Source organism: Pelobates fuscus, chromosome 1 (assembly GCF_036172605.1).
Source record: "Pelobates fuscus isolate aPelFus1 chromosome 1, aPelFus1.pri, whole genome shotgun sequence".
Taxonomy (NCBI): Eukaryota; Metazoa; Chordata; class Amphibia; order Anura; family Pelobatidae; genus Pelobates; species Pelobates fuscus.
The window spans coordinates 392,768,789-392,785,266 of record NC_086317.1 but is presented as its reverse complement, the minus strand read 5'-3'; the positions used below and the strand labels follow the sequence as shown (position 1 = coordinate 392,785,266).

The 16,478-nt window shown below is 50.0% G+C and overlaps 1 protein-coding gene across 1 annotated transcript in view; it reads left to right on the top strand.

Annotated features, from left to right (window-relative positions):
• Positions 1-4,990: 4,990 nt before the first annotated feature.
• The window catches only part of LOC134568546 (retinol dehydrogenase 7-like), a 43,936-nt gene continuing 32,448 nt past the window's right edge, over positions 4,991-16,478 (top strand). The window contains exon 1 of the mRNA XM_063427190.1: positions 4,991-5,070. The gene's annotated coding sequence lies outside the window, so the exon portion shown is untranslated. The remainder of the gene's footprint in view (positions 5,071-16,478) is intronic.

Genomic DNA, 16,478 nt, shown 5'->3' with positions numbered 1-16,478 from the left:
GTGTGCATGTATGTATAACACAGTTTTCATGTGTGTGTGTGTGTGTATATCAGGGTTGCTACCTGGCCGATATTTTAGCAGCACAGCCGGTATTTGATTTTCTGTGGCTAGTGCCAGGGCCGGACTGGGAATTAAAAGCAGCCCTGGAAAAAAATTATTTACCAGCCCCATAATGCGTCGCGCCAGCATAGTGTGCAGATACAGAGTTAGAAAAGATAACTTAAAATTAAAATTATTACTCCAACGTGAAAAAAAGCACATATAGGCTTAAAAAAAAAAGAGTGCAGATTTATTTTAAGCAGACGTGCCTTTGCATATAGCCAATGTTTCAGTCCAACTACCATGACATATTAAGGAAAGCTTGGTAATGGGACTGAAATGGTGAATGTATGTAGGGCACAACTGTAAAAAATGACGTTATCTTGTTTATTTTGAGGTCCTGTGGGTGCACTCTTCACTTTAAATATGTTATTGTGCTGGATTATGCACCTAGCAACAAGACTGGGCCAATATCTGCTTATTACATATTGTACATATCAATGAAATTTCTTAGTGTATTATGCATATATAAATGTACATTAATATATGTGTAAATATAATAGGCATAATTATATATATATATACACACATTGCACCCCTGCTCCTATACCCTACTACAGCCCCATATCCCAGCAGACCCCAGGTAAGTTGTCAAACTGTACTTAAACGGTTTGACTACTTACTCTGGGAGCGGGTCCCGGCACTCCTGGCACCATACCCACTACACAGAGCAGTAGTGGTTATTGTGCATGGATTATTTCTTTAAATAATCTATAGGTGCCCCTCCTGAGATCAGGCTCTGGATCCGCCACTGATTTATATTATAAATATATATATATTATAAATATATATATTATATATTATAAATATATAATATAATATAATATATATATTATATATTATATATTAAATATATAATATATATAATATATATTATATATTATACTATAAATCAGTGGCAGATCCAGAGCCTGATCTCAGGAGGGGCACCTATAGATTATTTAAAGAAATAATCCATGCACAATAACCACTACTGCTCTGTGTAGTGGGTATGGTGCCAGGAGTGCCGGGACCCGCTCCCAGAGTAAGTAGTCAAACCGTTTAAGTACAGTTTGACAACTTACCTGGGGTCTGCTGGGATATGGGGCTGTAGTAGGGTATAGGAGCAGTGGTGCAATGTGTGAGGGGTGCAATGTGTGTGAAAGGTTCAGTGTGTAGGGTGCGTGGGGCAATGTGTGTATGGGTGGCTGTGTGTGTAGGGGAATGTGTGTATGGGGGTCTGTGTGTGTGTATGGGGGGGCAGTGTGTGAATGTGTATGGTGTGTGTGGGCAGTGTTTGTATGGGGCTAGAGTTCACTCTCACCACTTGGACCACCAGGAATCCCTGGTGGTCGCAGTGGTGAGAGTGAACTCTAGCCCGTAGCTCCAGGGCTAGAGTTTCCCTGTGGCACTCTCCCTCCCCCTCTGTCTCTCTCTATTTACGCCTCTTTCTCCCCTTGTGTCTCACTCTCCCCCCTCTGTCTCTTTCTCCCTCCTTTCCCTGTGGCACTCTCCCTCCCCCTCTGTCTCTCTCTATTCGCCCCTCTCTCCCCCCTTGTGTCTCACTCTCCCCCCTCTCCCTGTGGCACTCTCCCCCCCTCTGTCTCTCTCTCTATTCACCCCCCCTGTCTCTCTCTCTCTCTCTCTATTCACCCCCCCACTGTCTCTCTCTATTCACCCCCCCACTGTCTCTCTCTATTCACCCCCCCACTGTCTCTCTCTCTATTCACCCCCTCTGTCTCTCTCTCTATTCACCCCCCCTCTGTCTCTCTCTCTATTCACCCCCCCTGTCTCTCTCTCTCTATTCCCCCCCCTCTGTCACTCTCTCTCTATTCACCCCCTCTGCCTCTCTCTCTCTCCACCTCCCTCTGTCTCTCTCTCTATTCACCCCACCTCTGTCTCGCTCTCTCTTTTCACCCCCCCCGTCTCTCTTTTCACCCCCCCTCTGTCTCTCTTTTCACCCCCCCTCTGTCTCTCTTTTCACCCCCCCCTCTATCTCTCTTTTCAACCCCCCCTCTGTCTCTCTTTTCATCCCCCCCCCTTGTCTCTCTTTTCACCCCCCCCCCCTTGTCTCTCTTTTCACCCCCCCCCTTGTCTCTCTTTTCACCCCCCCCCCTTGTCTCTCTCTCCACCCCCCCCCCTTGTCTGTCTCTCTCTCTATTCACCCCCCCACCCACCTGAGAGGAGTCAGGGGGCCGGCCGCATTGCACGCTGCAGCCTCGCCGGTCCGGCAGCACTGTTAACGCTGAGGGCTGAAGGAGGAGGGAGGAGCATATCTCTACCATGCTCCCTCGCGGTTCCCACAATCCCCAGCACGGATGCTGCTGGGGATTGTGGGAACCGCGAGGGAGCATGGTAGAGAGACATGCTCCTCCCTCAGCCCTCAGCATTAGGTGTGCCGCCGGACCGGTGAGGCTGCAGCGTGCAATGCGGCCGCCTGCCTGCCGGCCGGCCGGCCCCCTCAAAGTGTGTGCCACCGGACCGGCCACCCGGTGGCACATATTGCCAGAGCAGCCCCCAGGAGCCGCGGCCCACCGGGAAATTTCCCGGTATCCCGGTGGGCCAGTCCGGCCCTGGCTAGTGCCAGTATTGCTAAAATACCGGCAATTCAATTGTATTTTTCTTTGAAGAGAATGTTCAGCAATATCAGCTCCAGCCACCAGGGTGTGCAGTGGTCTCAAGCCGTACTAAGAAAACTAGTTGATGCTTGGCTGTGTGAAGAGATCTGAGATGAGGATGCCACAGTTTGTCACTGCCCACTCCACTAATAGAGTCTGCATGGGAGGAGTAGGAGGAGCAGGAGCTGCAAGTCAAGGAGATGGAAGCATGGCAGCAGGACCGGAGTCTTGAGAGCAGGTACTTGTGTGTGTATATGCAGCAGTTTGGGTGTGTGTGTATTCAGCAATGTGTGTGTGCGTGTATTCAGCAGTCTATATGTGTGTGTTCATCAGTCTGTGTGTGTATTCACCAGTCTGTCTGTGTGTAGTAGTACTAAGCAGTCTGTGTGTATGAATTTAGCAGTCAGTCTGTGTGTATGAATTTAGCAGTCTGTGTGTATGAATTTAGCAGTCTGTGTGTACTTAGCAGTCTGTGTGTATGTATTCAGCAGTGTGTGTGTGTATGTGTATTTAGCAGTCTGCGTGTATGTATATTCAGCAGTCTGTGTGTATTCAGCAGTCTGTGTGTATTCAGCAGTCTGTGTGTATTCAGCAGTCTGTGTGTGCGTATTCAGCAGTATGTCTATATGTATATTCAGCAGTCTGTGTGTATGTGTATTCAGCATTCTCTGTGTGCATGTATTCAGCAGTCTGTGTGTATTCAGCAGTCTGTGTGTATTCAGCAGTCTGGATGAATTCAGCAGTCTGTGTGCATGTATTCAGCAGTCTGTGTGTATGTTTATTCAGCATTCTGTATATATTCAGCAGTCTCTGCATGTATTTAGCAGTCTCTGTGTGTGTAATGAACAGTCTGTCTCTGGGTGTGTATTGAACAGTCTGTCTCTGGGTGTGTATTGAACAGTCTGTCTCTGGGTGTGTATTTAGTAGTCTGCGTCTCTGTGTTTGTATTTAGCAGTCTGCGTGTGCGTGTGTATGTGTGTGTATTTAGCAGTTTGTGTGTGGGTATACATCAGTCTGTATGTGTATACAGCAGTCTGTGTGTGTTTGTCTTTAGTAGCCTGTGTATGTTTTCAGCAGTCAGATGGGAGAATAGTGAAATAAATAGAACCAAAATATCAATCTGTTATAAATAGTATGTACACACACTGTTATATACTATATACACACAATGACATACACATATATTGAAGACACACACTCAAAGTATATAGACAATAACACACACTCAGACAACAGTAAGATCACACTGTTATACACATTTAGACAACGACAAAATACTATACGCACTACTACACACACACACATTCACAGACAGTACATACACACACTGACTCACATTCACAATTCTATACACACATAGAAAGTACAAACATTGTATGTAGTTTATTAGTGATTTAGGGAATTTTCTCATTACAAATATTCTCATTCTTGTATGTACATCGTGCCCTGTGATGTCACACATATAAAATTAATTATGCAAATTAGAATGGGCGTTTTTTTTTTTCAAAAAAGGTGGCAACCCTAGAGTGTATATTTGGCAGTGTACTTGTGTGTATGTATGTATAAGGCAGTTTGTGTGTGTGTGTATAAGGCAGTTTGTGTGTATGTATTTATTAGGCAGTGTGTGTATTTTTATGTATAAGGCATTGTGTGTTTGTATGTATTAGGCAATATGTACATAAAGTGAAGGAAAAAAACAGAGAAAAAGTTAATGAGAGAGTGAGTATATAAACACTAGTTTGATAAGAGAGAGAAATACTCTCCACACAAAATATTTCAGCGTGCGGAAGTGTTTTATATGTCTGGAGTCTGTCAATCCATTTATAATAGGGGGCAAAAACACCTTCCTGTCTGTTACATAGCTGAGAAGGGTTTTTTCCTCTTTCTTTAGCTCCACAGAGCTAACAGAGGAGTTGGGTGTGCTGTACTAGTGTGGGTTTACCTAGCCCCCTTCGTAATAAACTGTACTAGAACTCAATGGGAAACATATGAAAGCCTTGATTTCATGTGCATGCGCACACTTGCGACTCTAGCACAGAAGCTTCTCAACGAGGGCTGAGGGCTTGCAGAAAAAAATAAAATAAAAACATATTTTCTTTGGGGTTATATCTACCATATTGTTAAAAAAAAAAAATCAGCGCAATGTTTCCTTATGGAGTTTAGTGAATAAAATTGTGACACAAAGTAACTATCTCATGAGGGGGCAGCACAATGGAGCTTTGCCTAGTAAGGAGTATGCATTATAGTAAGGAGGGTGGAGTTTGATAACAAGTTTTAAAGTCCATCCCTACTGGCAGGCATAGACTTGTGTGGCAATAATATTACAGTTCCTGTCTAGTTTTATCCTGCTCCTCAGGCTGCTGCTAAATTTAAGGTAAGATTTAAATAAAAAAAATGCTGCTATGTGTTATATATTTAGTTAAATGAAGTTGTAAAGTACCATAGAACTATTTTGCTGCCGAGTTCGATCAGTGCATAATACAGCCTGTGGATGTAGTCCAGCCTTCAGAATATAACAGTTCCTGCTGTGTTTATCAAAACAAACTACACATGTTCTTGTAATAAGATATCTGGAATGTAATGTAGTTATCACATGACAGGACAACAATAAGTGTGGCGTTGCCTTATTTGCAACAATTTCAGTGAGTGTAGAGACAAGGTGGCAGAAAGCCCTGCCTATTGAGACATTGTCCTTTAACCCTTCTATATTCCTACATGATTTTTAACCCTCTTTATCTCTTCTTTAATTTATTAAAACATTTATTTATCACTACCTTGTTTCTCACCAGTCTAACAGTTCTAACCAGGGGCGGACTGAGAGCCTTTGGGGCCCCCGGGCAAAATTAGATCCCAGGCCCTTTGAAGGCCAAATATATGTCAATTAAATAAATGTTAAATATAACTCATAATACGGCATTCCTTTGGATGTGTATATTGTGAAGACCTGTGTATTAATGCATGTTTGTATTTGAGTCTGTGTGAATGCACTTGTGCATGTCTGGATGACTACATGTGCTTTTTTTGTATATAGTGTCAGTGTGAATGCATATGTGACAGGTGACAGAGTGTGTGAGGGAGAAGGTGACAGGTGGAAGAGTGTGGGAGGTTGTGACAGGTGGCATATTGAGGGGGTACCTGGTGGCAGAGTGAGGGAGGGGTTGAGTGGTGGCAGAGTGAGTGGGAGACACAGTGAGGGGGGTGACTGGTGACAGAGTGAGGGAGTGAGTGACTAGTGACAGAGGGAGGGAGAGGGGGTGACTAGTGGCAGAGTGAGGGAGGGAAGAGATGACTAGTGGCAAAGTGAGGGAGGGGATGACTGGTGACAGAGTGAGGTAGTGACTAGTGACAGAGTGAGAGAGGGGGTGACTGTCACTAGTCACCCCATCCCTCTCTCTGTCACTAGTACCTCCCTCCCTAACAGGGCCGGCGCGTCCATAAGGCGGCACAGGCGGCCGCCTTAGGGCGCACCGGCTCTGGGGGCGCAAGATTTCGGTGACCGGCAGGAGGGAAGCGCTCCCTCCTGCCAGGTCACCTTCTGGACCCCCGGCGGGCGGCAGCAATTCTAATGAGAGGCGGCGAGGGAGCTCTAACCTGTCTGCTCAGCTCCCTCGTGCGCCGTGTGCTGATTCTGCGGGAGCCGGAATATGACGTCATATTCCGGCTCCCGGCATCAGCAGACAGCCCGCGAGGGAGCAGAGCAGACAGGTTAGAGCTCCCTCGCCGCCTCTCATTAGAACTGCTGCCGCCCGCCGCACTGAAGCCCCACTGGACCCCAGGGACACATCCACACCAGCTCTCTCCAGGTAGGGAGGCTGGGTGGATATTTATTATTAATTTGTGTGTGTCTGAAAGTGTATGTGTGAGTGTGTGTTTGTCTGAGTGTGTGTGTATGTGTGTATGTGTTTGTGTGTGTGTGTCTGTGAGTGTGTGTCTGAAAGTGTATGTGTGAGTGTGTGTGTCTGTGAGTGTCTGAAAGTGTATGTGTGAGTGTGTGTGTGTGTGTGTGTGTGTGTGGCTGTGTGTTTTTCTGTGTGTGTCTGTGAGTGTGTGTGTGTGTGTGTGTGTGTCTGTAAGTGTGTGTGTCTGTGAGTGTGTGTCTGAAAGTGTATGTGTGAGTGTGTGTTTGTCTGTGAGTGTGTTTGTCTGTGAGTGTGTGTCTGTGAGTGTGTGTGTGTATGTGTTTGTCAGTGTGTGTGTGTATGTGTTTGTCTTTGTCTGTGAGTGTGTGTCTGTATATGTATGTCTGTATATGTGTGTCTGTATTTGTTTGTCTGTGAGTGTGTGTGTCTGTGTATGTGTGAGTGTGTGTGTCTGTGTGTGTATGTGTTTGTCTGTGAGTGTGTGTCTGTGTATGTGTTTGTCTGTGAGTGTTTCTGTGTGTGTGTGTCTGTGTATGTGTTTGTCTGTGAGTGTGTGTGTCTGTGTGTTTGTGAGTGTCTGTGAATGATTGTATGAATGTGTGTGTCTGTCAGTGTATGAGTGTGTGTTTGTGAGTGTCTGTCAAATCAGTGAGATTATGTTTGTGATTGTGTGTCTGTCAATGAATGAGTGTGTGTCAGATCAGTGAGTCTGTGTCTGTCAGTGACGTCTGTGTGTTTGTCATTGAGTGTGTGTGGCTGTTAGTGAGTGTAGCGTGGCGGAGCGGAGCGCAGTACAGGAGCTTCTGTTTCCTGTACCTGGTCACTGAGAGAGCACTTCCTGTCAGTCCAGCCAGCTACAGAAAACTGAAGCTCCTGTAGAAGGTCTGCTCCACAACGCTACAAGACAGGTAGGAGACATACCAGGAAGGGGATTGTGACCGCTAAGAGGGTGGGGGGTGCACCAAGGGACAGAGAGGGGAGGGGAGAGAAAAACCAAGGGACAGGGAAAGGAGGGGGGAGGGGAGAGGAACACTAAGGGACGGGGAAGATGTTAATTTTAGAGGGGGGGGGGCGGAAAAATGCATCTTCGCCTATGTACCCAAAAATCCTTGCACCGGCCCTGCTCCCTAACTCTGTCACTGTGTCACGTGCTCTGTCACTAGTCACCCCCTCCCTCACTCTCACTAGTCACCCCCTCACTCTGTCACTAGTCACCCCCTCACTCTGTCACTGTGTCACCCCCTCACTCTGTCACTGTGTCACCCTCTCCCTCCCTCTGTCACTAGTCACTCCCTCCCTAACTCTGTCACTGTGAGGGAAGGAAGGGGTGACTGGTGACAGAGTGAGGGAAGGGATGACTGGTGACAGAGTGAGGGAAGGAAGGGATGACTGGTGACAGAGTTAGAGAGGGGGTGACTAGTGACAGAGTGAGGGAGTGGGTGACTAGTGACAGAGTGAGGAAGGGGGTGACTAGTGACAGAGTGAGGGGGTGATTAGTGACAGAGTGAGGGAGGGTATGGGTGACACAGTTACAGAGGGAGGGGGTGACTAGTGACAGAGTGCGGCAATGGGTGACTAGTGACAGAGGGAGGGGGTGACACAGTGACAGAGTGAGGGAGATGGTGACTAGTGACAGAGTGAGGGAGGTGGTGACTGTCACTAGTCACCCCATCCCTCTCTCTGTCACTAGTCACTCCCTCCCGCACTCTGTCACTAGTCACCCACTCCCTCTGTCACTGTGTCACCCATTCCCTCCCTCACTCTGTGTCCCTCACGCTAGTCACCACTTCCCTCCCTTACTCTGTCACTAGTCACTCCCTCCCTCACTCTGTCACTAGTCACCCCATCCCTCCCTCTGTCACTAGTCACTCCCTCCTTAACTCTGTCACTAGTCATCCCCTCCCTCACTCTATCACTAGAGTGAGTGGGTGACTAGTGACAGAGTGAGGGAGGGGATGACTAGTGACAGGTGAAAGAGTGTGGGAGGTTGTGACAGGTGGCAGATTGAGGGGGTACCTGGTGGCAGAGTGAGGGAGGGGTTGACTGGTGGCAGAGTGAGTGGGAGACACAGTGAGGGGGGTGACTAGTGACAGAGTGAGGGAGTGGGTGACTAGTGACAGAGTGAGGGAGGGGATGACTAGTGACAGGTGGAAGAGTGTGGGAGGTTGTGACAGGTGGCAGATTGAGGGGGTACCTGGTGGCAGAGTGAGGGAGGGGTTGACTGGTGGCAGAGTGAGTGGGAGACACAGTGAGGGAGTGGGTGACTAGTGACAGAGCGAGGGAGTGGGTGACTAGTGACAGAGCGAGGGAGAAGGGGTGACTAGTGGCAGAGTGAGGGAGGGAAGAGATGACTGGTGACAGAGTGAGGTAGTGACTAGTGATAGAGTGAGGGAAGGGGTGACTGTCACTAGTCACTCCCTCTCTCTGTCACTGTGTCACCCGCTCTGTCACTAGTCACCCCCTCCCTCACTAGTCACCCTCTCCCTCACTCTCACTAGTCACCCCTTAACTCTGTCACTAGTCACTCCCTCACTCTGTCACTAGTCACTCCCTCCCTCTGTCACTGTGTCACCCCCTCCCTCCCTCTGTCACTAGCCACTCCCTCCCTAACTCTGTCACTAGTCACTCCCTCCCTAGCTCTGTCACTGTGAGGTAAGGAAGGGGTGACTGGTGACAGAGTGAGTGGATGACTGGTTACAGAGTGAGGGAAGGGATGACTGGTGACAGAGTGAGGGAAGGAAGGGATAACTGGTGACAGAGGGAGGGAGTGGGTGACTAGTGACAGAGTGAGGAAGGGGGTGACTAGTGACAGAGTGGGGGAGAGGGTGACTAGTGACAGAGTGAGGGGGTGATTGTGGCGAAACCGACCTCGCCATGTGTGCTTGGAGGGGGCTGCTTGCCCGCCTCTTGCCTTTGGACTATGGCCCTGGGAGATTGGGCCCTTTTACAAAACGTATTCGGCCCTAACAGAGTGCATGTCACTCATTCTGGCCCTTTAAAACACAGTGGGGCCATTCGGTACTTGCCCTGTGTGAGCAGTGATACCCCCAGATAGCTATGCCGTGGAGCCTATTCATTTAATGAAAGACTATGGGAAAGACTTTGGCTCCATGGCAATTAAACTGTATTTGTGTGGTCTGCGTGCCATTCACCTAATAATGTGCACGCAGACCTGAGCTATCTGGGGATATGTTACATGTCTGTGTTTAATGTATAAAAAGTAACTTTATATATTTTAAAACATAATCCTGTATTTAGGTCCCCACATGTGTAATGGAGTTTTGTCTTTGACCTGGGAGATAATTGGATTACTTCTCCAATTATCTCCAGGGCAGAAGGGAGGAAACCAGGATGCATTGTGGGGATGTTTTACTTTTCCTGTTTGAGCAGATTAAAATACTGCCAGCCAGGGGGAACAAAAGATACTTTTACTAACTGGTCTGATTCATGCCATTTTTTTATATGTTGTTCCCCTGAATGGATTGATTGTGGATATGTATTTTTATGAGAATGCGATGTATGGTTTTAAAGTTACAGAGTATGTGTGGAAACTGTATTTTTACTGTATGTAATAATTATGTTAATTGCTTATCTGAGGGGAGGGGATGTGTGGGTTGTACTGTTGCTTGATTGGTTGTTTTATGCCTCCCCCTGGGTGTGTCCTGTATGTGCACAACTGTAATAAAAACCAGGCTGGGTGTTCCAGACCTCAGATTCTGCTTGACCCTCAAACCGATGTGTCGTCTCGTTTTTGGGGGAATTGGATTGTATGCTGACTGCCAGGAGTGTAAGCGGATGATACTAAGATATGTAACAGGGTTGATGTTCCAGGAGGGATAAGCCAAATGGCAAATGATTTAGGTAAACTAGAAAAATGGTCAGAGTTGTGGCAACTGACATTTAATGTGGATAAGTGCAAGATAATGCATCTTGGACGTAAAAACCCAAGGGCAGAGTACAGAATATTTGATAGAGTCCTAACCTCAACATCTGAGGAAAGGGATTTAGGGGTGATTATTTCTGAGGACTTAAAGGTAGGCAGACAATGTAATAGAGCAGCAGGAAATGCTAGCAGAATGCTTGGTTGTATAGGGAGAGGTATTAGCAGTAGAAAGAGGGAAGTGCTCATGCCATTGTACAGAACACTGGTGAGACCTCACTTGGAGTACTGTACACAGTACTGGAGACCATATCTTCAGAAGGATATTGATACCTTAGAGAGAGTTCAAAGAAGGGCTACTAAACTGGTTCATGGATTGCAGGATAAAACTTACCAGGAAAGGTTAAAGGATCTTAACATGTATAGCTTGGAGGAAAGACGAGACAGGGGGGATATGATAGAAACATTTAAATACATAAAGGGAATCAACACAGTAAAGGAGGAGACTATATTTAAAAGAAGAAAAACTACCACAACCAGAGGACATAGTCTTAAATTAGAGGGACAAAGGTTTAAAAATAATATCAGGAAGTATTACTTTACTGAGAGGGTAGTGCATGCATGGAATAGCCTTCCAGCTGAAGTGGTAGAGGTTAACACAGTAAAGGAGTTTAAGCATGCGTGGGATAGGCATAAGGCTATCCTAACTATAAGATAATGCCAGGGACTAATGAAAGTATTTAGAAAACTGGGCAGACTAGATGGGCCGAATGGTTCTTATCTGCCGTCACATTCTATGTTTCTATGTTTCTATGTTTCTAAGCGGATTGTATGCTTTTCCTGTTCGGCTGATTCCAGGGTTCGTGTGTTTCCAGTTCGGGAGTTTCCAGAATTCGTACAGTTTGCAGTTCGGGAGATTGGTGCTTGCAGTAGCTGCTGGTCTATGGAAAAGGGGGATATCGCCTAAACTGGGTTTTATCCTCTTGTAAGTGAAACGGTCCGTTACAGTGATTAGTGACAGAGTGAGGGAGGGAATGGGTGACACAGTGACAGAGGGAGGGGGTGACTAGTGACAGAGTGCGGCAGTGAGTCACTAGTGACAGAGGTAGGGGGTGACACAGTGACAGAGTGAGGGAGATGGTGACTAGTGACAGAGTGAGGGAGTTGGTGACTGTCACTAGTCACCCCATCCCTCCCTCTGTCACTAGTCACTCCCTCCCTAACTCTGTCACTAGTCACCCCCTCACTCTGTCACTAGTCACCCACTCCCGCACTGTCACTAGTCACCCCCTCCCTCTGTCACTGTGTCACCCATTCCCTCCCTCACTCTGTGTCCCTCACGCTAGTCACCCCTTCCCTCCCTTACTCTGTCACTAGTCACCCCCTCCCTCCCTGTCACTAGTCACTCCCTCCTTAACTCTGTCACTAGTCATCCCCTCCCTAACTCTGTCACTAGAGTGAGTGGGTGACTAGTGACAGAGTGAGGGAGGGGGTGACTAGTGACAGAGTGAGGGAGGGGATGACTAGTGACAGAGTGAGTAAGGGGGTGACTAGTGACAGAGTTAGGGGGTGATTAGTGACAGAGTGAGGGAGGGAATGGGTGACACAGTGACAGAGGGAGGGGGTGACTAGTGACAGAGTGCGGCAGTGCGTGACTAGTGACAGAGGGAGGGGGTGACACAGTGACAGAGTGAGGGAGATGGTGACTAGTGAGGGAGGTGGTGACTGTCACTAGTCACCCCATCCCTCCCTCTGTCACTAGTCACCCACTCCCGCACTCTTTCACTAGTCACCCCCTCCCTCTGTCACTGTGTCACCCATTCCCTCCCTCACTCTGTGTCCCTCACGCTAGTCACCCCTTCCCTCCCTTACTCTGTCACTAGTCACCCCTCCCTCTGTCACTAGTCACTCCCTCCTTAACTCTGTCACTAGTCATCCCCTCCCTCACTCTGTCACTAGAGTGAGTGGGTGACTAGTGACAGAGTGAGGGAGGGGGTGACTAGTGACAGAGTGAGGGAGGACGTGACACGGTGACAGAGTGAGGGAGGACGTGACACGGTGACAGAGTGAGGGAGGACGTGACACAGTGACAGAGTGAGGGAGGACATGACACGGTGACAGAGTGAGGGAGGGGGTGACATGGTGACAGAGGGAGGACGTGACTAGTGAAAGAGGGAGACTAGTGACGGAGGGAGTGGTGACTTGTGACAGAGGGTGGGGGTGACACAGTGACAGAGAGAGGAAGGGGTGACTAGTGACAGAGGGCGGGTGGGGGTGACATAGTGACAGAGGGAGGGGGTGACAGTTAGGGAGGGGGTGACTAGTGACAGAGGGAGGGTGAGTAGTGACTGAGGTGACAAGTGACACAGAGCAGGGGCGTACCTAGAGCATATGGCACCCGGGGCGGGTCCTAGTTTTGGCACCCCCCCCCCCCTCTCCCCCCTGCACTTTAAAATGTACAAAACACCCACAATTTTTTTAATGTATGTAGCATTGAGCAGTGCTTGCATGTTTCAATGTAAGCATGCTTTTGTATGGAGTGAGTGTGAGTGAATGAAGTGTTGTGTGTGAGTGTGTTTGTATGTAGTGTTGGCATTTTAATGCAGGCATGCTTTTGTGTGTAGTGTTGGCGAGATGCAGTGGTGTGGTTATATATAATGGTGATGTTTTAATACAGAGGTGTGTTTGTATGTAGTGTTTGCACCGTAATGCAGGGATGTGTTTGTGTGTAGTGTTGGCAAGATGCTGAGATGTATGCAGATATATACACACACTGACACACATGCAGATACAGACACACATTTACACACATGCAACTACACAGACACAATGCCATCCTCCTGTTTAGTACCTGCTGGCTGAGGCTGTTGGGAGTTGGGATCTAGTTCTCTCCCAATCAGTGCCGCCCTCCATCCTGCGTGTCTCAGTGTTAGCTGGGAGGAAGTGACTGAATTTCCCTTCCCCCAGGGCTGCCATTATATTATTACAGAAGCCTGGTCGCACCATTAAAGCACCACCGCGCACAACTGGGTCCCTGAAGCAGTGGTGACTCTAGGAACAATATATAGGGGAGGCACATAAACAGTGGGGGCTGGAAGAATGAATAATTTTCACTAGGTAATGGGGGAATGTAATGCAATTGGCTGTCTGACGACAGCATGTTGTGCATGCTGGCATCAGACAACACATTTGCATAGAATTCACATTAGCGACCGAGATTTCAGGGATGGCTGACACCTCTTAACTTTGATCTTTGTTTAGCGGATAACTCCCCTATTTCTTATCCTTATGTGGGATTGCCATATTTAACCCCTTAAGGACACATGACATGTGTGACATGTCATGATTCCCTTTTATTCCAGAAGTTTGGTCCTTAAGGGGTTAAGGACACCAAATAAGGGAGCTATCTGCTAAACAGCACCCTAATTTGGTATCTTTACATATGGAATCTCACATAAGGGCACCAATTTAGGGAATTCTCTACTAAACAGCTAAAAGATCAAAATTTAAAAAGCCTTTTTCTTAATTTTATTCTTTAGGTTGTTTAGTAGATAACTCATTTATTTGTTATCCTTATGTGGGATTGACATATTTAAGGACATTTAAGGGAGGGGGTGACTGGGTGACAGGGTGACTGAGGGAGGGGGTGACTGGTGACAGAGGAAGGGGGTGACAGGGTGACTGAGGGAGGGGTTGACTGGTGACTGAGGGAGGGGGTGACAAGGTGACTGAGGGAGGGGGTGACTGGTGACTGAGGGAGGGGGTGACAGCGTGACTGAGGGAGGGGTTGACTGGTGACTGAGGGAGGGGGTGACAGGATGACTGAGGGAGGGGGTGACTGGTGACAGAGTGACTGAGGGGGGGTGACTGAGGGAGGGGGTGACTGGTGACTGGGGGGGTGACTGGTGACAGAGTGACAGGCTGACTGAGGGAGGAGGTGACTGGTGACAGGGTGACTGGGGAGGGGGTGACTGGTGACAGAGTGACTGAGGGGGTGACTGAGTGGCTGAGGGGGGATGACAGGGTGACTGAGGGAGGGGGTGACAGAGTGACTGGGGGGTGACAGGGTGACTGAGGGGGGTGACAGGGTGACTGGGGAGTTGACTGAGGGGGGGTGACTGAGGGGGGGTGACAGGGTGACTGGTGACAGGGTGACTGGGGGGGTGACTGGTGACAGGGTGACTGAGGGGGGTGACAAGGTAACTGGGGGGTGACAGGGTGACTGGGGGGGTGACTGGTGACAGGGTGACTGAGGGGGGTGACAGGGTAACTGTGGGGGTGACAGGGTGACTGGTGACAGGGTGACTGAGGGGGGTGACAGGGTGACTGGGGCATGACTGAGGGGGGTGACAGGGTGACTGAGGGAGGGGGTGACAGTGACTGGGGGGAGATTGGTGACAGAGTGACTGAGGGGGGTGACAGGGTGACTGAGGGAGGGGGTGACAGAGTGACTGGGGGGTGATTGGTGACAGAGTGACTGAGGGGGGTGACAGGGTGACTGAGGGGGGGTGACAGGGTGACTGAGGGGGGGTGACAGGGTGACTGAGGGGGGGGGTGACAGGGTGACTGAGGGGAGGTGACTGGGGGGTGACTGGTGACAGGGTGACTGAGGGGGGTGACAGGGTAACTGGGGGATGACTGTGACAGGGTGACTGAGGGGGGTGACTGAGGGGGGTGACAGGGTGAGGGGGGTGACAGGGTGACTGAGGGAGGGGGTGACAGGGTGACTGAGGGAGGGGGTGACAGGGTGACTGAGGGGGTGACTGGTGACAGGGTGACTGAGGGGGGTGACTGAGGGAGGGGGTGAGAGAGTGACTCAGGGGTGGTGACAGGGTGAGGGGGGGTGACTGGTGACAGGGTGACTGAGGGGGGGTAACAGGGTAACTGAGGGAGGGGGTGAGAGGGTGACTGAGGGGGGTGACAGGGTGACTGAGGGAGGGGGTGAGAGGGTGACTGAGGGGGGGTGACAGGGTGACTGAGGGAGGGGGTGACAGGGTGACTGAGGGAGGGGGTGACAGGGTGAAGGGGGGGACTGGTGACAGGGTGACTGGGGGGGTGACTGGTGACAGGGTGACTGAGGGAGGGGTTGAGAGGGTGACTGAGGGGGGGTGACAGGGTGACTGAGTGGGGGGTGACAGGGTGACTGAGTGGGGGGTGACAGGGTGACTGAGGGAGGGGGTGAGAAGGTGACTGAGGGAGGGGGTGAGAGGGTGACGGAGGGAGGGGGTGAGAGGGTGACTGAGGGAGGGGGTGACAGGGTGACTGAGGGGGTGACTGGTGACAGGGTGACTGAGGGGGGTGACTGAGGGAGGGGGTGAGAGATTGACTCAGGGGTGGTGACAGGGTGAGGGGGGGTGACTGGTGACAGGGTGACTGAGGGGGGTGACAGGGTAACTGGGGGGTGACTGTGACAGGGTGACTGAGGGGGGTGACTGAGGGGGGTGACAGGGTGAGGGGGGTGACAGGGTGACTGAGGGAGGGGGTGACAGGGTGACTGAGGGGGTGACTGGTGACAGGGTGACTGAGGGGGGTGACTGAGGGAGGGGGTGAGAGAGTGACTCAGGGGTGGTGACAGGGTGAGGGGGGGTGACTGGTGACAGGGTGACTGAGGGGGGGTAACAGGGTAACTGAGGGAGGGGGTGAGAGGGTGACTGAGGGGGGTGACAGGGTGACTGAGGGAGGGGGTGAGAGGGTGACTGAGGGGGGGTGACAGGGTGACTGAGGGAGGGGGTGACAGGGTGACTGAGGGAGGGGGTGACAGGGTGACTGAGGGAGGGGGTGACAGGGTGAGGGGGGTGACTGGTGACAGGGTGACTGGGGGGGGTGACTGGTGACAGGGTGACTGAGGGAGGGGTTGAGAGGGTGACTGAGGGGGGGTGACAGGGTGACTGAGTGGGGGGTGACAGGGTGACTGAGTGGGGGGTGACAGGGTGACTGAGGGAGGGGGTGAGAGGGTGACTGAGGGAGGGGGTGAGAGGGTGACTGAGGGAGGGGGTGAGAGGGTGACTGAAGGAGGGGGTGACAGGGTGACTGAGGGGGTGA